Genomic DNA, 23,614 nt, shown 5'->3' on the forward strand with positions numbered 1-23,614 from the left:
GGGGCAGGAGGGGTCCCGAGTGGGTAGACCCAAGATTAGATTTTCTAAGAGAATTCTCTTTTTTTTGGTACTAGAGATCGAACTCGGGTCCTTGTGCTTGTGCAGCAGGTGGCGAAACCACTGAGCTAAATCCCCAGCCCTAAGAGAATTCTTTTAAAGTCTAGAGTTTTCTCACTGTATATTAAGTACAAAAATTGAAAATTTGTATTCTCATCATACCTTGAAACTCAACTGGTTTGAAACTCATTGAATTTGGTACCTGATACATTTTGATGTGAGAATTATGTCCTGATACTTGTCTTTTGTTTGGCACCTGATATGCAAATTAAAATGTTTTGATGTCAGTTGCCTCTGTCTCACTGTCCTTTGTAGTCACAACAATTTGGTATTCACTGGTCCTCCCAGAACCAATTAATGTCATTCACCAAGATACCACTGTACATCATTTCTCTATAAACCATGGTATAGAGGGGACTCAGGATGATACACAAGCAATTTCGGCGACACTGGAAGGAATCCTTTCTAATATTGAAAAGAAGTCATTGGTCAGTGTCTTCATGCCCATACATTTTTTTTTTTGTGGTACTAGGAATTGAGCTCAGGACCTTACGCTTGCCAGGCTGGCGTGGTGCTGAGCTAAATCCTTGGTCCACCCATACTTATTTTTTCAAGGATAAAATGAAGTGTTGACAAGATAGTGATGGTGTAAAACAGTTTGGTTCAAGAGAAAAATCTGAGAACTGTAGGATTGTCTGAGGAAACTGACTGGCTTACTCTATTTTTTGCTGCTATAACAGAATACCGTAGACTGGGAAAGTTATAAAAAAATAGAAGTTTATTTGGTTTATGGCTCTGGAGGCTGGGAAGTCCAAGATCTAAGGGTTGCATCTAGTGAGAAGATTCTTGCTATGTCATAACATGGCAGAGGCATCACGTAACAATAGAGCAAGAGCCAGAGAGAGATGGCTGAACTTAATCCTTTTATCAGGAGTCCACTCCAGTGATAACTAGCCTACTCTTATAATAATGGCATTAACCTTTTTATGAGGGACCTAACCTAATCATTTTTAAAGGTCCCACATCCCATCACAGCACAGTTAAATTTCAACATGAATTTTGGGTGGGACATTAAAACTGTTAATGCTGACCTTTTACAGATACAGAAATTCTAAGAGCACTGGCAGACTTGCCAAAATCTACAAACAGCTGGAGGCAGCACAGTACCTGGACCTCAAAACCAGAGGCTATAGCAAGATTCAAGTTCATCAATAGTGGTTACCAAAAATTCCAGCCAGATCCCAGTGGACACAAGCCCAGACTACTTACTGACCAGTTTAAATGGCAGATATCTCTAGGGAAACCAGCCTGATTACCTGGTTTTTAGCAGATGAACCAGTACTCATCTTTGTTCCACAATAAACAGGAAACAAAGAAATCTCTTCCCTGTGCCTAGTTGCCACACGAGGAAAGGAGTGGAGAGAGTCCTTAAAGAGGTTGGACTTTTCATTGAAAGACTATGCACCCAAAGGAGACTGGTTTAAAGTAGGTGATACTAAGTTATCTTTAAGTTTCAAGAACTCCCAACCCTCCTCACATCTGCCACTATTAAAAGAAATGGAGGCTGAAGATAAAATTAATAGAGATAATAGAAAAAATGAAATTATATATTATTTGTATATCTCAGTCATTGTGTACAAATTTTATCACCCCTGTCTAACACATATACAGATACCTTCACCCACACACTAAGAAGAGCATCTCTGGGGTTACTTTTACCACTTGTAAGACATACCCCCGGGCAAACCATGGATCATAACAAACAAATTTCTACATTTGTTTCCATTATTGCTTCTGTTTTTATCAGGTATAATAATAGCTAGCATTGAGTATTTATATTATATCAAGCACAAAGTCTATAAATAGTGTTTTGTGAAGCTCACTTCATTGTAGTATATGAGGGAACTGGACCAAGGAAGTTTAGTGAACTTCCATGTGGAATTTGAAGTTGAAATTAATTTTCTTAACAAAGAAACTATATTGCATTCCACTGCTTTGGATTTTTCCTTTTTACCCTTTCTTCATAACCCCACTGTGTTTATATTGTCTTCTAGTACTCCCTTCCCTTATCCCATTTGGTTTTCTGGTCCTTTTTGTGTTTTATGCTTCCCTCCTTTTATCCCTCAGCTCTTTCTGGTATACTGATACCTGGTTTTCTGATCACGTTCCTTATGCTTCTCTTTTCCCCCTGTGCCCTTTTGTCATTGGCAGCTTTTTGCCAAATCTCTGCTTTTTTTTCTCTCTCTCAGTCCAACAAAGACTGTTTAAAAAGAGCAGCAGCCTTGTCATTTGAACAGAAGATTCCAATACTCTTTGTAGGTTGGCCATTGATTTGCTTAACTAAGAAAACTGATTAGCCAGTGCATGTGTTGCTGAGTATCTGTGTGTCAGAGAATTATGTGTTACAGTATTGGTATCTCTGACAGTGACTGCCTTCCAATTAATTTTATTTACTAATTTCTTTCTCAGAGGTCTTAACTGTACAGAGATTACTGGACTATTATCCAGAAGGAAAGATAAAATCCCTGAAAGTCTGTTACCTTACAGGCTTTATTTATTTCAAGACTGTGTTAGTTTTGTAGATACTACTTTCATCACATGTAGAAAACCAATTTTATATTTTTATTTCATATTATTAAAGTTCTAAATTGTGCTTGGGAAAGATGATATAATTTAACTCTTTAAAGCTTTTTAGCTTTTAATTCATTGATTTGTATTTTTTGTTTAGTTTTGAAATATAGTAAGAAAGAATATAATCATTCAACTGAAGAGTAAACTAATATATGAATGTACATGGAAACATAAGTACACATACTATAGAAACATGCATGTACAGTATTTTTATAAATGTGTGTTTTTTGTGCATGTGATCTTCACATGTTAATTATTTTTTGGAATCAGATATGTTTTATAATCTTCCTTTTAATGATTTCCCATTATTACTAGGTAGAGTTCAACATATTTGATCAGTAAGAGTCATTGAGTTTATGAGTATTTGTAGAATGTACATACTTGAAACAAGATTTTCTTTTGTTTGGTGTAAAACAAAGCCTAATACTCCTTATATATTTATTGTTATTTTTTTCTAACTCTCATCACCATGGCAGAGAATATCTTTTTAATGTGGCTTTTACAGTGGCTCATTATCACCCTGAAATATGTTTAGTAGATTGGCTATTTACTTTTTTTTCCTGGTACTGGGGATTGAACTTAGGACCTTGTGATTGCCAGGCAGGCATGGTGCTACTTATACTTAGCCACATCCCTAGCCCTACTAGTTATTTTTGTTCCATAGTCTTTTGCTTTTTTCTGAACCAATACAGTAATACAGTTTAGTTTGCTATTGAATCTCAGTTTTTTTAATAGTATAATTTTTCATCATTTCTGCCATGTTCTTTTTGGAAGAATATTGATTGGTTTTTCAGCTAAATGGTACCACAGGCAGAGAAAAAGTAGTTAAGATCTGTGACATTTGAAGAATTGGCATGTCATTTGCAGTTGTGTATTCTACCCAGTTCTCTGAGAGAGATGTTTTTCCTTGAGTGCTAGAGAAATTGTTACAGCATTGTTCCTCAGCAAAATTATTCATAGTAGTGTATCTGTGAGACATAGTGAGACCAAGGATGTATCATAGAAATGATTGTCCTTTCTGAATAAATGCGACATTTTAATATGAAAATCTTATTTTCATTTTATACTAGAAATAAACACATTATATAGCTCCAGTGAACTGTGGTTCTGATATACAAACAATGCCTGTTTAATTATTTCTATATAATATGCAGGTTTTGTTTACTTGCATTCATTTTGTGAGGAATGAAAAATCAACACATTTTCATTTTCCTTTTAATTAAATTGGAGTGATACAGCATTATACTATCTTTAAAAAACTACTGGCAAATTTTAAGTGTACAGAGCACTATTTAATAGGAATGAGCAAGGTAATTAGAGCATCTTTGGATAGATCCCTGAGTAAAAATAGCTAGTCTATGATAGTGTTAGAGTAAGGTAATTAAAGCCTGAAGAATGAAAACTTTTTGCTCAGATGCCATGTGTTTATTTTAGGTTCAATCCCTTGCTTCAAAATAGTGAACCTTAGCCTAGAAATCTCTATGTAATCACAACTAGTCTAGTAGATACTACTGAGCGAGACAAATTGTAATGCCTTATTCTGTACCCTTGCTGAAAAAGGGAAATGCTTGTGGTCTCGTAACAACTTTCAAATTAAAAATATTAATCTTGCTGCTGTTTTGTCTTTTTTTCAACTTTATGATTATTTATATATAATACTCTAATTCCCACCTTCTCTTTCTTTTCTTTCCTTTTTCTCAGCTAGTATATATGAATGCATTATCGTAACGTAAATTGAGATTGCTGGAATTTTTATGCTTTTCTTAACTCTCTGACAAGTCATTTATTATTCTTTCATTTAAACTGTAAATGCAGGCATCTTTCAGTGAGCTGTGTTCAGCCCTTTTCATTTTCTTTTTTCTTTAAACCATGGCTTGAAAATTCTGCATTTCTACCATTACACTGTGTAATCACTCCATGTTTACAATTAAGTAAGGCTGCTGTAAAAAGCAGAGATTTGAAACACTGGAACTGAAATAAATTTTAAGTTCTTACTTCCACCTAGAAGAAATTAAAATTTCATGCTTTTTTTCCCCCAGAGCTACTGAAGTAATTGTAGGTACACATGCTTTTTTCCATTTGATTAAATTTTGCAATTCTCCATGAAGTCCTCTGGTTAATTTCTCTCCTGGTGGGCTTTCCAATAGTGTATGACTTCATTACACAAGTAATTATGTTGTAAAGTGTTTTAAATGATTTTTAATGAACAATAAACCAATCTTAAGACTAGGAAAAACAAAGAATTTCTTCATTATATTTATTCATAACATAAGTGTGCTTATTGGAAAATAAGATTTGTTGGCCCGGGGATTTAGCTCAGTGGTTCTGCCACCTGCCTTGTAAGCGCAAGGTCCCGACTTCAATCCCCGGTACCAAAAAAGAAAAGAAAATAAGACTTGTTATTTGGGATACAAAATTTCTGGCCTAGTGTTTTGTTCACAGTGGTTACTAACAGCTAGCATTATATTTAGGGATAGTGATAGTGGTAGAAATACCATGATTCTGGCTTCTATTCTAGTCACTGGCTTCCAGCCAACTTCTTATTGTATATTTTCCAAGTAACACTTTACATAATATATGAAATGTATTGTGACAGGTGTTTTAGCCTATTTTACTCTAAAATAGAGACATGTAGAGAATAAATACATATGTAAAAAGTCAGCACATAGTATTGTACTAGAAACCACATGTTAGCTTTAACACATCACTTGATTGAAAGTTCATGAAACTACTGAAATTCATCATCTTGCCATGTATAAAAAGCTCTGTATTTTCAAAGCATGATGACTACAATATAAGCCTTTGGTCTTTCTAAGTTTTAAATTTGCACATGACTAGCAAGTCAAGAATTCAGAATGATTTATCCTGGTAAATCAGAATTTCAGTTACCTGGATCTACATGACTTACATCATAAATCTGGGGGGTGAGTGGCAGGGTGATAGCGGTACTAAAAGTACCCTTTATTCTAGAGCTTAAAATGCTAAAGGCATTACTTTAGTATATGTGTTGCTGAAGGAAGTGCTAAAGGCATTGCTTTGGAATATATTGTTCTACTCAGAAAAGAACAAGTATTTAAACATATACAGTGGTACTTCAGTTCACAAACACTTCTTTTTGTTAACAATTTGCTTCACAAATGGAAAGGTTTGGCAAAATTTTGTTTTTGTTTGGAAACTACATCGGGTGACAAACACGACTGTGGCCATCTTTCTCATACAGACACAAAGGTGTCCATCTCTTCCAAAATCATACAACAAATCAAGTTCATAAACTGAGGTAGCACTGTGTGTATGTGTGTACATATGTATCAGTCATCTGTTAATCAGGGTAGTTGTTTCCCATCTCTTGTGTACATGCTTCATCTGTGGTATCACAGTGCTGCAAAGCAATGGAATCAAGACTCTCTGATAGCTTCAGTTCTTGAGAATATTCCTATCATTCCACTGTCATGCCATGTAGTTATACATGTTTATTAAGGAAAGACTTCAAGACAATTGTTACTATTACAACCAAACTATGCTTTTATTCTAATTTAATCATTTCTGTAAGACTCATCTTTAGTACTCATTAAGTTCTTTTATTTTTAACTACTGCCTATTAAGTGCATTCAAAATTGGTTTTATAGAACCTCTCAATGGTATTTTCAGTATAATTTTTAAGTATATAACTTTATTTGGTTTGAAATATGTTTTCCATTCAACAAATATTTACTAGCTAAAGAAATAAACTTTGAGGCTAGAAGCTATTGACAATTGCTGCTTTTCTAGGAAATCACTATAACCATATTACTGACATCACATTTTCACTAATGTAGCAAATGTTTTTGAAACTTAACATTTATTTACAGTTTATTTTGGCACAGAATTTACCCTGCTGGAGTACTGAAATTATCTAAAATTATTAATCAGATAAAATTGTCATCTAAAATGTATAGTACAATTAACAGATCTGTTAGACCTGTAACAGACATTATATTTGAAGTGCATACACTTCATGTATAAAATTGTAAGGTCAAATTAACAGATGATTTGTATATATTTGTATGAGATGGTGGTTTGTTCTAGATTGACACCTAGTGACATGAAAGTGAAAGGAGAGGATGCTGAAAACTAAAAAGTGCTAGCAGTGAATGCTGCTATTCACTTAAAGATGAAGCTTCAGTTGTCAGAACAGTAACTTATAGCAAAGTTAAAAAAGAATAAATCAAGCAATAACAGTATAAGCATATGGGTATATGTAGGTATAGTACTATTTGTTATTATTTCTTTGGAGAAGAGAAATCATGAGTAAAAAGTGGAATCATCAGTGCTTTTGAGCTGTAGGTTTTTTAAACTAAAAATTATGTTATATTTTAAGTCCAAAAAAGTAGAAGTAGGGATCTTTGTGTCAATGGAATTTATTTTTCACCTTTAAAACTTGAGGGAAGAGATTGGGATGGAAGCCAGACTTTAAGGGGACAGGAGGTGAGGAGGAAATGGAAAAGTAATCACAGAGTACTTCCTCAAGAAACTTGATCTTGAAGGGTTATATTGGCAGATAAAGACCCTGAAAAGGAGGCATGATTTGCTATATAACTCTTATAGTTTGCTAATTTTAAAAATTATGAATCAGATATACTCACTTATTTGTTACATTACCAGTCACCATTTTTTTTTTTGGTACTGGGGATCGAACTCAGGACCTTGTGCTTGTGAGGCAGGTGATGGCACCACTGAGCTAAATCCCCGGCCCCTACCAGTCACCATTTTTAAAGTAAATCACAAGTGACCAAAAAGGCAGGCCCACTCTAAGAAAGATCATCCACTAATTTCCAAACTTCCTTGCAGTCAGGCTTCAGGTCCTCACTCCTTCCAGGCAACATGAACTATAGCATGTGCTGCTCAAAAGGATAGGAGCATTCCTTTTTCTCTAATCTAGAGGGTAAGTGGCTCTGCTGCACCTCACCAGTCCTCATCCAACTCATTGGCAGAACCATCTGTAAATGACACTTAGGCTTTCCCTCTGCATCTACATAGACCAAACCCCTGATGAAGCCACGGTGTGGCAAAAACAGTAAAAATGAAATGTCCAGAACTGGGAGTTTGTTAAATAAAATATGGTATAAGAATGATAGAAGAAAAAGGAAGAGGAGGAGGGGTAGGATGGGGGGTGGTGAGGAAAGAAGGGGAGAAGAAGGAAGAGGAAGAAGGAGAAGGAGGAAGAGGAAGAAAAAATGGCAATGCCAGGATGTTTAGAGTTTCACTGTGGAGTTTTCTTTTTCCCAGTGGGTTTTTTTGTTTTTGTTTTTGTTTTTGTTTTTTTTTTTTTGCAAACCATGGTTTCTGGATCAAAATGATTTTTCTTTGTTTTCATAAGGCATTTCCAATTGAACCGCAGTCTTTAATCACAGTTATTTCTGACAGGTTTTGGATTGGATCCAAATGTGCAGTCTGGTTTTTTTTTTTTTTTGTATTAAATTCTTTTAATGGTACATTGTAGGTATACAACACAATTACATTTCTCGTTGGGAATTGTACCTTTACATAGTGCATCTTGGTTCTTATTTTTTCCCCATTCCTAGCCCTCCCTTCACCCCCTCCACCCTTCCCTATTTACAAAGACTTTATTTCCATTTTTTCCATTTCTCAGCATTTTTCCTTTCCCTTCTTTCCTTTCCCCTGCACCTCCCACTACCCCTACCTCTTTGGACCTTTTCTTCCTATTTTGCATTATCGATTATTCATTCTAATAATTGGTACATTTTAGGTATACAATATAATGACATTCATCATTGGAAATTTGCACCTTTGCATAGTCTCTCTTGGTACTTATTTTTCACCCTTGCCCAGCCCTCCCTTCAACCCCTCCAGTCCTCCCTATTTACAAAGATTTTGTTCCTATTTTTCCATTTTCTCATATTAATCCCATTCCCTTCTGTCCTTTACCGTAGCCCTCCCACTTCCTTCCCCTTTGCCCCTTTTCTTCCTATTTCACATTGCCTATTATACATTTTAAGTCCTTATTTACACTTTCAGTTTCTCACACCAGAGAAACTATTTGGTACTTATACTTGTGTGTCCTATTTATTTCACTTAAGAGTATCGCCTCAATGTGCATCCACTTAGCAATAAATGTCTCTAATTTCTCATTTTTTATGGCTGAGTAGTACTCCATTTTATTAAAAAACCACATTTTCTTTATCCAGTCTCCAGTTGATGGGCATTTGGGGTGTTTCCAAGTTTTAGCTATTACAAACTGTCCTGCTATGAACATGGGCACACATATATCACTGTGGTATGATTCTTTTAATTCTTTGGGGAAGATCCCCAGCAGTGGAATAGCGAGGTCAAATGGGACTTCCAGTCCTAGTTCTTTGAGGTATCTCCATACTGATTTCCACAGTGCTTGCACCAGTCTACACTCCCCCCAGCAGTGGAGCAGGGTTCCTCTTTCCCCACAGCCTGGCCAGCATTTGTTACTGGTTGATTTCATGATAGCAGCCATTCTTTCTGGAATGAAGTGGAATCTCAGTGTTGTTTTCATTTGCATCTCTCGAATGACCAGTGATGTTGAACATTTTTTCATATATTTATTTGCTATTTCTACTTCTTTATCTGAGAAATGTCTGTTCATTTCAGCTGCCCATTTTTGGATTGGGTCTGTACATTTGGGAGGTCTGATCTTTTTAAGTTCTTTATAGATTCAAGGTAGTAGACCTTTGTCTGAGGAAGAGTAGGTGAAGAGTTTTTCCCACATTGTGGGTTGTCTCTTCACACTGCTGGTGGTTTCTCTTGCTGTGCAGAAGCTTTTTCATAAGAAGAGATCCCACTGGTTGATTGTTTGTGCTAGTTCACAGGCAACTGAGGTTTTGTTCATAAAATCTTTTCCTACACCGATGTCTTCAAGGGTTCTACCTAACCTCTGTTCCAACTGGTTCAGAGTTTCTATTTTAATATTTAGATCTTTAATCCATTTTGATTTTAGCTTAGTGCATGGAGAGAGATATAGGTCTAGTTTTAATCTTTGGCTAGTTGAAGCCCAAGTTTTCCAGCACCATTTGTTAAAGAAGCTATCTTTCCTCCAGTGAGGGTGTTTAGCTCCTTTGTCAAAGGTGAGATGGCTGAGTGTGTCTGGCGTTGTTTCTGCATCTTCTAATCTGTTCCACTGGTCCTGAAGTCTGTTTCTTTGCCAGTACCCTGCTGTTTTTATCACAGTAGCTTTGTAGTAGAGTTGCAGGTTGGGGATTGTGATATCCCCTGCCATGTCTCTGTTACCTAGAATTGCTTTTGCTATTCTGGGTCTCTTCTTGCTCCACATGAATTTTTGGATTGTTTTCTCGAGGTCTATGAAGTATGCTGCTGGGATCTCAATTGGAATTGGATTAAATCTTTATAGCAGTTTTGGAAGTATGGCCATTTTCACTATATTAATCCTTCCTACCCAGGAGCAGGGGATATCTGTCCATTTTCTGATATCATCTTCAGTCTCTCTTTTCAGAGTGCCATAGCTTTCAGAGAAGAGGTCTTTGATTTCTTTCATTAGGATGATTCCTAGCTATTTCAGTTTTTTGGATTCTATTGTGAAAGGAATTATTTGCCCTATTTCTCTCTCAGTGAGTGTGTCATTGGTGTAGAGGAAAACTATTAATTTTTGTGTGTTGACCTTGTAACCAGCTACTTGACTGAATTTGGTTATTAAGTCTAGAAGACTTTTGGTGGAGTTCTTGGGGTCTTCTATATAGAGTATCATGTCATCTGCAAATAATGACAATTTGACTTCTTCATTACCTATCCTTTTTCCTTTTATTTCTTTCTCTTCTCTAATTGCCATGGCTAATGTTTCCAGAAATATATTGAACAAGAGTGGTGATAGTGGACATCTTTGTCTTGTTGCTGATTTTAGGGTGAAGGATTTCAGTTTTTGACCATTTAGTATGATATTGACTGTTGGTTTTTCATAGATGGCTTTTATCAGTTTGAGGTAGAGACCATCTATTCCAATTTTTTGTAGGGTTTTTATCATAAATGCATGTTGGATTTTGTCAAATGCTTTTTCTGCATCTATGGAGATAATCATATGGTTTTTGTCCTTGGCTCTATTGATATAGTGTATTACATTAATTGATTTTTGTGTATAGAACCATCCCTGCTTCTCTGGGATGAATCCCACTTGATCAGGGTGTATGATCTTCTTGATGATCTTCTGCATTCTGTTTGCCATTATCTTATGAAGGATTTTTGCATCTATGTTCATTAGTGAGATTGGCCTATACTTCTCTTTTTCAGTTGGGTCTTTCTCTGCTTTGGGGATCAGGGTGATGCTTGCTTGCAGGAATGAATTTGGGAGTATTGCTTCCCTTTCAATTTCATTGAAGAGTTTAAACAGTAGTGGCAGCAGTTCCTCTCTAAATGTCTTGTACAATTCAGCAGTGAAGCCATCAGGGCCTGGGCTTTTCTTAGTTGATAAGTTTTTAATTACATTTTCAATTTCATTGGTTGATATTGGGTTGTTCAGAATTTTTAGGTCTTCTTCATTCAACTTTGGTAATTCATATGTATCTAGGAATCTGTCCATATCTTCTGTGTTGTCCATCTTATTGGCATATAGGTTCTGGAAGTAGGTATCGATGATCCTCTGGATTTCTGCTGAGTCTGTTGTCATTGCACCCTTTACATTCCTAATTGCATGGATTTGGGCCTTTTCTTTCCTTTTTTTGACAAGGTTGGCTAAAGGTTTGTCAGTTTTGTTGATTCTTTCGAAGAACCAACTCTTGGCTTCGTTGATTTTTTTGTATCATTCTCTTAGCCTCCATTGCATTGATTTCTCCTCTGATCTTTATAATTTCCTCCCTTGTATGAGCTTTGGGGTTGTCCTGCTCTTCTTTTTCTAGAAGCTTGAGGCTCAGCATCAGGTTGTTTAATTGGGCTTGTTCTGTTTTCCTAATATGCATATTCACTGCTATGAATTTGCCTTGTAAGACAGCTTTCCTTGTGTCCCATAGATTCTGATATGTTGTATTGTCATTGTCATTTAACTGAAGGAACTGTCTGATTTCTTTAATTTCCTCTGTGACCCATTGGTTATTCAGAAGTGTGTTGTTCAATTTCCACGTGTTTATGAAATTTTTTGAGTTTCTTTTGCTGTGGATCTCCAATTTCATCGCACTATGGTCTGATACTATACAGGGGATAACTTCAATTCCTTTGCACTTACTTAAACATGTTCTATGTGTTAGTATGTGGTCTATTTTGGAGAATGACCCATGTGCAGCTGAGAAGAATGTGTATTCTGATTTTGTGGGGTGGAAGACTCTGTAAACATCTGTTAAGTTCATTTGTTCAAGAGTTTGATCGAGTTCTAGTATTTCATTACTTATTTTTAGTCTAGTTGATCTATCTATTTGTGACAGTGGTGTGTTGAGGTCCCCCACTACAATTGTATTAGTGCATATATAACTTTTACTGTCCGTTAGTATTTGTTTTATATAGTTGGGTGCACTAGTGTTTGGTGCATAGATATTTATGATTGTCATTTCTTCCTGTTGGATTCTTCCCTTTACAAGGATGTAGTGTCCTTCTACGTCTCTCTTAATCAGTGTTGGTTTGAAATCTACTTGATCTGCAAAGAGGATAGCTACTTCTGCTTTTTGGGGGGTTCCTGTCACATGGAGTATTGTTTTCCACCCTTTAACTTTCAGTCTATGAGTTTCCTTTTGAATTAAGTGTGTTTCTTGTATGCAGAATATTGTTAGATTTTGCTTCTTGACCCATTCTGCCAGTCTATTTCATTTGATTGGTGAATTGAGACCATTAATGTTGATGGTTATAACTGAAACGTATTGAGTTGTCATTGCCATGACTTTTTCTTTTTGTTGGGTTCTCCCCCTTTGCATTTAATTTCTTGTCATGCCAGATGGGTTCATTGTGCTTTGCTTCCTAGGGTTGTGATCCTCAATGTCTGTTCCTTGGATATTGTATAAAATTCTTTGGAGTGCTGGTTTGGTATTCACGAAGTTCCTAAGGTGCTCTTTGTCATGAAAGTATCTTATTTCTCCATCCATTTTGAAAGATAATTTTGCAGGGTACATCAATCTGGGTTGGAGGCTGTTTTCTTTTAGGGCTTGGAATATGTCACTCCAAGCTGTTCTTGCCTTGATGGTTTGTGTTGAGAAGTCTGCTGTGATTCTGATGGGCTTTCCTTTGTATGTGATTTGTTTCTTTTCTCTGACTGCTTGGAGAACTTAGTTCTTCTGTTGAGTTTCTGGAATCTTAACAATTATATGCGTATGTGTAGATTTTTTTTTGATCAAGGCTATTTGGAGTCCTATATGCCTCACTTATCTATATGTCAATCTCTTCTCCCATGTTTGGGAAGTTTTCTGTCATTATTTCTGTGAAGAGATTTTTTTATGTCATCTCCACTCTCTCCTGTTTCTTCATTGAGCCCAATCAGTCTTATGTTATTCTTCTTTGCATAATCTAGCAGCTGCTGGATTGATTTCTCATGTTTCCTTATAATTTTGAAGCAATTTTTCTTTTCCTGGTCACTAATTGCAATCTTATCTTCTTTATCTGAAATTCTGTCCTCACATTGGCTCATTCTGCTGTGTAGACTTTCAATGGAGTTTTTCATGTCCTGGAAATCTGTTGGCATCTGTTTTATGGATTCCATTTGTTTCTTATTTTGGGATTCCATCATGTTCCTGAGCTCCTCTCTAGATTTATTAATCATGTCTTGCACTAGGAGCACAATTTCTCCTGTTATCTGAGAAATTATTTCTGATTTCATTTTTTCCAGATCCCCTTTTGTTGCCAGTTCAGTGTGTCCAGGTGGTTGAGTATCAGAGTGTTCCATCTCATTTCCCTTTGGGGTTGCTGTACGTGATCTAGAAGTCTGGTTTTGAGACTTATTTATGTGTTTTCTCATTTCGACTGGGCCAGGGGGCTGTTTGCGCCTGGATGGATTACCTCCTCTGAGCTGGGTGAGGTGGGCCAGGGGCTCCAAGCAGTGGTAGGGATGGTGACCCAGAAGCCCTTTCCTCTGGGCTGGGAGCAGCGGGAGGGATGGTGGCCAGGAAGCCCCTTCCTCTGGACCAGGAGCAGTGGGATGGTGGCTCAGAAGCTCCTCCCTCTGGGCTGGGTGCGGTGGGAGGGATGGTGGCCTGAAAACCCCTTCCTCTGGACCAGGAGCAGTGGGATGGTGGCTCAGAAGCCCCTCCCTCTGGGCTGGGCACGGTGGGAGGGATGGTGGCCTGGAAGCCCCTTCCTCTGGGCCAGGAGCAGCGGGACAGAAGGTGGCCCAAAAGCCCTTTCCTCTGGGCTGGGAGCAGTAGGAGGGGTGGTGACCGGGAAGCCCCTTCCTCTGGACCAGGAGCAGTGGGACGACGGCTCAGAAGCCCCTACCTCTGGGCCGGGAACAGCGGGACTCAGTACCTTGGTCTGGTGGTCTGGTGTCCTCTGCATCTTTGTAGTGTGGAACCAGGTGGCTGCCTGTCTGCAGCGGGGTGATTTGGTGTCTTCTGCGCGACTCAGGACCTCGGTAGGGCGTGCACAGATCTTCCTGTGTGCAGTGGGCTGATTCGCCATGTTCTGTGGGACCAAATGTGCAGTCTGTTGGAGCAGTTTTCATTTTAATCTCAGAACTGCTTTATACTCTTAAAAATTATTGACCCAAATAGTTTTTGCTTATATTTTGTTTATATGTTCCATATTATAAATCAAAACTGAGAAATTTAAAAAATATTTTCAATTTGTTTAAAACTTCATTTATGTGTATGCACCAGTTCCACACAAGGAACGTGAACACTGTATACTGCAAACATGTACAGAAAAACAAAATGGAAGAGGATCAGGAGATGGATGGGGGAGGGGGTGGAGAAAGAATTAAGGTGTGTTATGTACATGTACCAAATCCCTACACAGAACATAAACATGTACTAATAAACTAATATGATAAAATTCTTTTAAAACTTCATTAAGCCATATATATTAACATGACATTTAAAAAAGCATTTTCCAATGTGAAAATAATTTAGTGAGAAGAGTGGTAGTATTGCACTTTTTTTTTTACAGATATCTATTTTTTATTCTCTTAGCAGTTTTCAAAGAATATAGTGCCATAATTATGGCCACCATGTTGTATAATAGATTTTACTATTAATTTTATTAACTCAGAACTTATCCTTTCTTGTTACTGAAATATTGTATCTTTTGAGCAGTACCTCCCTAACACCCCCACACAAAAACACCAACACACACACACACTGCCCATCCATATGGCTATCTTTCTACTATCTACTTCTTTTAACTTTTTTATAGGCCTTCTACAAATTAGGTGGTGTGATATTTGTTTTTTTGTATTCGGCTTATTTCATTTACCATATATTCCAGACTCATCTATGTTCTTTTGGATGATCTAATTCCCTTCTTTAAAGACTGAGTAGTATTTCATTAAGTTGTGTGTATTTTTTTACTCTGTTCATCTATTGATATTTAAGGAGATTCCATATTGTGGTTATTGTGAAGATTGCTACGATGAAAATGGAAGTGGAGGTGTCTCTTTCATATATGCACATGGTCTATTGGTTAGGATTCTTTAGAGGAAAAAAATCAATAGAGAAAAAATATATAAGTATGTAAGGAGATTTATTAGATAGGCTTATAGGGTCAAAGGTGGGCGAGTCCACAGTGGCCATCTGTGCACCGGAAGACTAGAAGATTGAATAGCTGCACAGTCCAAGAAGCTGGAAGCTGTAGAATAAGAGTGATCGAGGATACAGTGCCAGTCTTAAAACCAAAGGCCTAGAAGCTCCCTGGAGAGTTGCTGGTAGGGTGTAAGCCTGTCTTGGAATTGAAGAAATTGAAGTCTGATGTCTATAAACAATTGCAGCAAAGCAGACTGGAGCTTCCCAAAATGCAGCAGACTTCCTCTTTCATCTCCTTTCATTTCACCTGGGCCCCAAGCCCATTGGATGGTGCCACCCACAATCGTGGTGGGTCTCCGCCTCTCAGTTTGGTGGCCCGAATTCAGTCATTTCTGAAAACACCCCATAGACACACCCAGAAGTGTTTTACTAATCTGGTGGGCATTTCTCAATCCAGTGGAGTTGATATCATGATTATCAGTCACACATACTGATTTTATTTCCTTCAGAGATATACCCAGTAGTGGCATTGCTGGATTGCAAATCTCTTTAGCATCAGACTTTATGTAAGACAGAATTTCAAACTGCTTCTGCATTCATTTGTTGCATTATCACATTATGTAGTCTTAGAAAAATTCCACTATATACTCATGATAGAGAGTGATAAAGGCAAATAATAGTAATACAAGATAGTTTTGACCTTACAAGCCCTCTGAAAAAGTCTGGAGGCCCTCATATTATGTTTTCAGGCTCTTTTTCTCTTGCCCTCTTTATTCTCCATCTAGTAAGAACTGTGCTTGTCTTAGCTGGAGCTGATATAATATAATACCACACACGATTATAAATAACAGAAATATATTACTCACAGTTCTGGAAGCAGGCAAGTTTGAGATCAAGGTACTGCCAGATTTAGTGTCTGGTGATGGCTTATTTCTTGGTTCATCGATGGTAACTTCTTTCTGTGTGCTTATATAGTGGAAAAGCAAGGCATCTTTCAAAGACTTCTTTTGTAAGAGCACTAATCCCATTCATGAAAGTTCTGTCATCATGATCTAATCATCCACCAAACACCTCCCTTCCTAATACTATTGCATCGCTGATTAGGTTTCAGCATATACATTTTGAGAGGACAAAACATTCAGATCATAGCAGTCTTTCAGTATTAGGGAGCCCTGATTGCCTTGCTCAGTTTTTTATGATTATATATGCCAGTGGAATTTTTTGATCCTTGTCCTCCTCTCTTCTTTCCCTTGGAAAAAGGAAGTTCAAATTTAGCGGCATTTCCTCTCTGCTCTCAAGTTTATCTACAGTCAAGAAATTGGGGGTATTAAATTCTGCACTGGGTAACAGAGGCCTCAAGCATTCTCCTCAGCTCTGAAGTACAATTCCCTATTCTCTAGTCTTTTCTGAATGCATACCTTGTCAAGAAAATATATTTGAGCACACACCTCCAAGTCTTGTAAATTTATTTATGAGTGTTTTATATATAAACCAAATGTACATACACACTAATAGAATATATATGTTACATACATATGCTATTACACTCATGTTGTATGTGTATAAAGTATAAATAAAATAGATACTAGAATGTTTGAATATTTTATTACGTTTAGGTGGATCATGGCACATACTCCTAGTTACTTTTTCCTTACTTTGTGGAGACCCAGTCAATTGTGGCTTACAATGCAAAAGAAAGTGGGAAAGACATGGTGTTTGAGAAGGACTTTGAAGGTTAAGGGAGGTTATTTCCCTTGCCAAGGGAAGAATCTATATAGGGAATCAAAGATACAAGAGATTTTCCACATGAATATAGAGAAGGATGAGGGGAAAGGCACGTATTCCAGTGATTACATTGAAAAGCAGGAAACCAGTTTCTAAATAAAGGGTAAATGAGAGAGTATGTATAATGATATAAAGCAAGTGTGAAGTGAAGAAGAATGTTTAGAGAATTTCAGTTTTTCAGTAAAAGTGAGGTGTCGTCTACTAAGATAAAGATTGGGTGTGATAGAATTTGCAGTTGAAGAGAGTAGAAAAAATTTACAGAACACTGAAGAAAGAAAATGAACAAGACACTAGAAGATGGGAAAGACCTCCCATGTTCATGGGTTGGCAGAATGAATAGCATTAAAATGGCCATATTACTGAGAGGTGTTACAGATTCAGTGCAATACCCTATTAAAATACCAAAGATATTCTTTACAGAACTAGAAAAAAGTCCTAAAATTCATATGGAAACACAAAAGACCCCAAATAGCTAAAGAAATCCTGAGCAAACGAGCAGTACTGGAGGTATCACAATATTCAATTGAAAATATATACTACAGAGCCGTAATAACAGAAACAGTATGATACTAGCATAAAAACAAACTTTTAGACGAGTGCAGTGGCATCGAAGATGCAAACATAACCCACATAGCTACAGTCATCTGATACTTCACAAAGGAGTGAAAAAACATATATTAGAGGGAAGATAGCCTCTTAAACAATAAGTGTTAGGAAAACTGGTTATTCGATGCAGAAGACTGAAACTAGATCCATCTCTCTTTCCCTATACAAAAATCAACTCAAAATGGATCAAAGACCTAAATGTGAGGCCAGAACCTTTGAAGCTTCTAGAACAAAACATAGTGGAAACATTTCAAAATATAGGCGTAGCATTATCTTCCTGAATAGGGCTCCAAAATAGCTTAGGAAATAATATCAAAAATCAACAAATGGGATTGTGTCAAATTAAGCAGCTTCTGCACAGTAGTAGAAACAACTGAGAGTAAAGAAACAGAAGGGAGAAAAATCTTAGCCAGCTACTGTTCTGACTAGAAGATTAACATCTAGTACATATAAACAAATCAAAAACCTAACCCCCCCCAAAAAAATTAACCCCAAAATAACATTAAGAAATGGGCAAATGAAATGAACAGACATTTCTCAAATGGCCAATAAGTATATGAAAAAATGTTCAGCATCTTTAACCATTAGGGAAATGCAACTCAAAACTACAATGAGATTTCATCCCACCCCAGCCAAAATGGCTATCATCAAGAGTACAAAAAAGAGATGGACAGAAACAAAATAATTTTTATACAAGTATGCAAATACCACATAGGAACACAGTATTTTGCAAAATTAATATGTACTAACAAAAATACATTTAAAAAACAAAAACAGTGCTGGTGAGGATGCAGCAGAAAAGGAACATTTATACACTGTTAGTGGGGATGTAAATTATTACAGCCTGTATGGAAATAAAACTACAAGTAGAACTACCATATGATCCAGCTGTACTATTCCTTGATAGATACTTGAAGGAATTAAAGTCACCATACTATAGATATATCTGCATACCCATATTTATTAGGGCACAATTCACAATAGCCAAGACATAGAATCAGCCTAAGTGCTTGTCACTGGAGGAATGGATAAAAAAAAATGTGGTGTTGCTACATGGTGGACTATTATTCAGCCACAAAGAAGAAAGAAATGTCATTTGCAGGAAAATGGATGGAACTGGAGATCATCATGATAAGTGAAATAACCCAGATGCATAAAGACAAGTATTACATATTTTTCCTAAGGTTGACTCTAGGAAAAAAAAGATAACATGAAAATAGAGTCATACCTTGTTATTCATCTTCTTTGAAACTAGTTCAATTTCATACTAGACACATTTTGATGTCAAAATTTTGTCCTTGTATTTGGTACTCAACATGTAAGCTAGAACTTTTCAGTGTTAATTGCCTCATAACTTGTTACCCTTTTCAGTCAGAAGAATTTGTTTGGTACTTGTCATTTTTCATATTCATTGCACCTCCCAGAACCAAAAAATGATGAGTACTGAGTTACCAGTATAGAAGAATGAGTATTAGACAAGAGGAAGAAGATTAGCGGGAGGATACAGGGAGGTGTAAGAGAGGTTAGTAAGGGAATGGATATGATTCAAGTATGTCATATGCCACAATGAAACCCAATATTCTGTAAAATTAATAAGCATTAATAAAGTATATAATGTGTATATATGAAAAAGATTATTGCCAAACAAAAAAAAAGAATAAAAAAGATTTAAAATTACCGTTTGAGATATGTGAACTGGATTGGTAAGACAAAGGAAAAGACTACATTGATTGCTTAGCAGAAGCAAAGGCCTTATTGAAGTTAGATATATATTTGTTTAATGGCCATAAAGCATGGTTTCACAGCTTCTTTCGCTAAATTAAGCATCCTCTTAATGAAAGTAAAGAATCTAAGACAATAAGAAAAAGTAGAAAATGTCCATGGTTAGAAATTAATGTTGTATAGCAGAATTTAAAGAGGTGAAGAAATACAGTAAGGTCTTAATAACATACAGTATTTACAGTGGTTAAAGATGGGGCCAAAGGGCCAGGGATTTAGCTCAGTGGTTCCACTGCCTGCCTTGCAAGTGCAAGGATCGGAGTTTGATCCCTGGTATCCCCCCCAAAAAGATAGGGCCAAAACCATGTGAAACCCAAAGATTTTGGTGAGTTCATGGGAGATTATGATGAACATTTACTAGAACAAGGAATCAGAGGAAACTGAGCTGAGAGTTAAATATTTAGAGTTTGGAATATGAATCGGTTCATAGTTGTTAGGGTGGTAGAGATGATAGATTTAAGAAGTGGATGGAATGCAGAACTCTGAAATTCAGAAAGTGCAAGTGGTCCATGTAGCTATTAGGTCACCTTTGAGTACTAGGAATAGGGCAGGACTAATTTTTAAACCATTAATTAAAGGTGAGATTGTCCAGAGAGGAGAGTTTAAGAGTGGAAATAGATTAGTAGACTTGTGTGCATAGGGATTGACAATGGAAAGTTGATGGAACAGTGGTCTAGAACTGGCAAAGATAAACTGTGGAATGGCTTGTGGCACAGAAGTAATTTGCATTGAAGTGACCCTGAAAGCTAACTATCAGTTAAGCAGAAGAGATAAAGAAACAATCAATAGACACTTGAAAGATAAAGGATAGTTAACTCACTATAATTGAGGGCCCAATGGGAGGAACATTTAAAATGTTGTAATGGACTAGCAATGGGTAGAGTATGCATGAATAAATGATAAAGAGAGCATGTCAAGGATGGATGATAAATACAATAAGAGAGGAAGGAAGCGAGAGTAAACTGCTTGTAATCTGTGTGACTTTGACTAAGTAAAGCTTTATTATTAGAGACACTTGTGAAACTCACCAGTCAGACCATTCTAGATGCTTTGTAAGTTTGCTAGAAAAAGCCTTGAGGGAATTCATCACCAGCAGATTAGCCCTACAAGAAATGCTTAAGAGAGTCCTACAATAGAACTGAATGGATGTTAGGTACCATCATGGAAACACACACATACAAGTATAAGCAGTAGAGCAGATTTACAAGATAGAATGAAATCTTACCCATGCAGAAAATCATAATATTACAAATATTAGAGGAAAAAGGAACAAAAATATGCAAAACAGACAAAATTAACAGACTATGTCTTTATCGATAGTAATGTTGACTGTTGTTGGATTAAATTCCCAGTTAAAAACATAGACTAGTTGAATGGATTGAAAAAACTAGATCCAACAATATGCTGCCTGCAAGAAACTAACTTCATCAGTAAAGGCACATATATACTGAAAATGAAGACATGGAAAAAACTGTTATATAAGGGCTGGGGATTTAGCTCAGTGGTGCTGCGCCTGCCTCGCAAGTGCAAAGTCCTGTGTTCAATCCCTGGTACCAAGAAAAAAAAAAGGTTATATAAATGGAAATCAAGAACAAGCAGGAATAGCTATACTTATATCAGAAAAATAGATTTTAATGGCTGGGGATTTAGCTCAGTGGTTTCGCCGCCTGCTGCGCAAGCGCAAGGGCCTGAGTTTGATCCCCGGTACAAAAAAAAAAAAGATTTTAAATAAAAAACTGTAAAAAGAGACAAAATTAGTCATGATATAATAATACCTGGATCAGTTCAATAAGAGGAAAGAAAGGCTATAAATATATATATTCCCACAGTGGAGCACCTAATTGGAAAAGGACAAGTGAAGCCAATGGATATTCCCTAATTCAAAGGCCAAATTCACACCAATTTATCATGGTTAAATTATAACAGACAGTTGTAACAGACTGAATGTATGTTGGGTACCAGAATTGTGTTAATGCAATATGAATTTTCTCATTTAATCCTGAAAATAAGAGTATTATAATTGCGCTTGTTTTATAGACAAGAAAACTGAGGCTTAATAAGGTTAAGTAGCCCTAGTAAGTGAGAGAGCTGAAGTTTGAACTCAGTGATTTGATGAGTGATGTTATTATAGATGCCATAAAATGCATAACAATATAGTTCTATAATCAAATGTTCATACACAATTCTTTTAAGATATAAATCTAATGAATTATTCCAAAAAGAAACCCAGTGGAAAGTCCCTGCAATTTTACTAATGGAAGGGACTCAGATACAGAAATGAATAATGTTTCACTAAGGTATGGAATTATTGTCATTAGTGGGATATTATGGGGATGCAATCTAACTTAATCTTTAGCATGTGTTATTTAAATCATTTTATAACATTGAGCTAAGCGTTCATGAGAAGTATTTATTTCATTTTAAATATGTTTTGTAGGAGGTAATTTAAAAGCAGATTTTGGTTAAATAGTTTTGAGGACACAATTTGAGAAAAACATAAAGACTGACTTTTTAAATAATATGTTTATATTCTTGAGAACCCATATAAGGCCTCCATCTTTATTTTTAAGAAGCCAGAAATTGTTTCCTAGTAAATGACTATATAGATAATAAAACATAAATCTGGAGTGGACAGGTAATATCACTGCAATGCTAGGGGGCTTTGATACATTCTCTAGGGAAAGGAGTTTTTTAAAAGTCTATATCAATAGGAGTAGGTGCCATGGAAATACACTATAGAGGTTAGAGCTGTGTGTACTAAAATTCCTGCTTTCCTGTTAGTATATTGTAGAAAGTCAGCTGTAGCTATTGAATGTACATGTTATTTTGTTATAGTAGACTCTTCCAGATGCTACCCCATTCAACTCAATAAATCTGTTTCTGTCACAAAGCAGCAGTCTACTTGCAAAGAACATTTCTTACAGTCTTTGATGTATTACATCAAAATTCTTTAATCCTTTTATTTTATAATTTTACAAAAGTGATATTATTTTGGATGGTTTTTATATTGAAGTAATTCTTTATATTTGATGTTAGTATTTATCAGTTAAAATATTACTGATATTTTTAATGTTAAAGGTAGGTAAAAGTTTTAGGTAAAGCATTTGAAGATCATAATGGATACACAAGGTTAAATCATATGTTTTTGTCTTGAATGATTTTGGGTCAAATATTAATATCAGTAGTTATCAAAATTTATTATATAAACCCAGTGGCTTTTCAACCCTGATTTGCATTAATATTATGTAGAAAAGTTAAAAACTAAGAAATGACAAAAACCAAAAAACATTAAACCAAAACAAAGGATCACCTGAGATTTTTATTTAATTGGTTTAGGCTGAAGCATATATAAGAGCATTTTTAAATAACTTTTTAGGTATTTTTTTTTTTGGTATGGGGGATCAAACTCCAGTCCTTGAGCTTGTGCAGCAGGTGGCGAAACCGCTGAGCTAAATCCCCGGCCCTAGGTATTCTTGATGTATGGTCAGGACTGACAATCACAGCATAGACCTATGTCATTGTGGGAATTAAATACACAGTTTGTAGCACCATGCTGTACAAGTCAAGGAGGCACCATGCACATTGTGTCCTGTATTCATGAAAAGTACTCTTCTGTGTGCAAATGGAGTGTCTTGGAGTAGCTGTTGTTTGTATCAAAAATCAGGCTGTAATTACTGACATAGGAATATACAGTATGCAGTGGATTTCTATGCATTCCTCTTCAACTTCAATGTACAAATAACTGCCTTGATAATCACTCTCTCTTTAAAATGGGTTAGATGCATATAATAGCAAGACTGGAGAAAAAAATCTGTATCTGACAATAATGAGGATATTCAAAAGATCCCATGAGGAACAGTGGGAACTATGTATAAAATTAAAATTTGCTTGGGGTTTCAGATCTAAGAATAAGAAAGGGTCAGGTATAGGAAAAGGGCATTTTCCTCATTGCTGTTTATGGAAGTATTACAGCAGGCTTATTTCTTTGAAACAGAACAAGAAAGTACTTACTCATGATTCTAGAATGAAATGCCTCATTAAATAGCATTGTAATAAAGAATACATGGTACACCTATTGAGTCTCCTTCTAACATAACCAAAATATAATGCTTAGGTTTTTTACATTTTAATTT

The 23,614-nt window shown here is 36.2% G+C and overlaps 2 protein-coding genes across 10 annotated transcripts in view; both read left to right on the forward strand.

Moving 5' to 3' along the window:
• The window catches only part of Gpr52 (G protein-coupled receptor 52), a 62,950-nt gene extending 43,786 nt beyond the window's left edge, over nt 1-19,164 (forward strand). For all 3 annotated transcript variants that reach the window (XM_021265395.2, XM_021265396.2, XM_087194132.1), the window contains exon 2: nt 1-19,164. This exon is cut by the window's left edge. The gene's annotated coding sequence lies outside the window, so the exon portion shown is untranslated.
• Rabgap1l (RAB GTPase activating protein 1 like) overlaps nt 1-23,614 on the forward strand; it is a 725,139-nt gene that overhangs the window by 303,801 nt on the left and 397,724 nt on the right. The gene's annotated exons all lie outside the window — the stretch shown is intronic.

The sequence above is a fragment of the Heterocephalus glaber genome, unplaced genomic scaffold (assembly GCF_053883595.1).
Source record: "Heterocephalus glaber isolate CG9 unplaced genomic scaffold, H.glaber_assembly_v1.0 deba00001600, whole genome shotgun sequence".
Lineage (NCBI taxonomy): Eukaryota > Metazoa > Chordata > Mammalia > Rodentia > Bathyergidae > Heterocephalus > Heterocephalus glaber.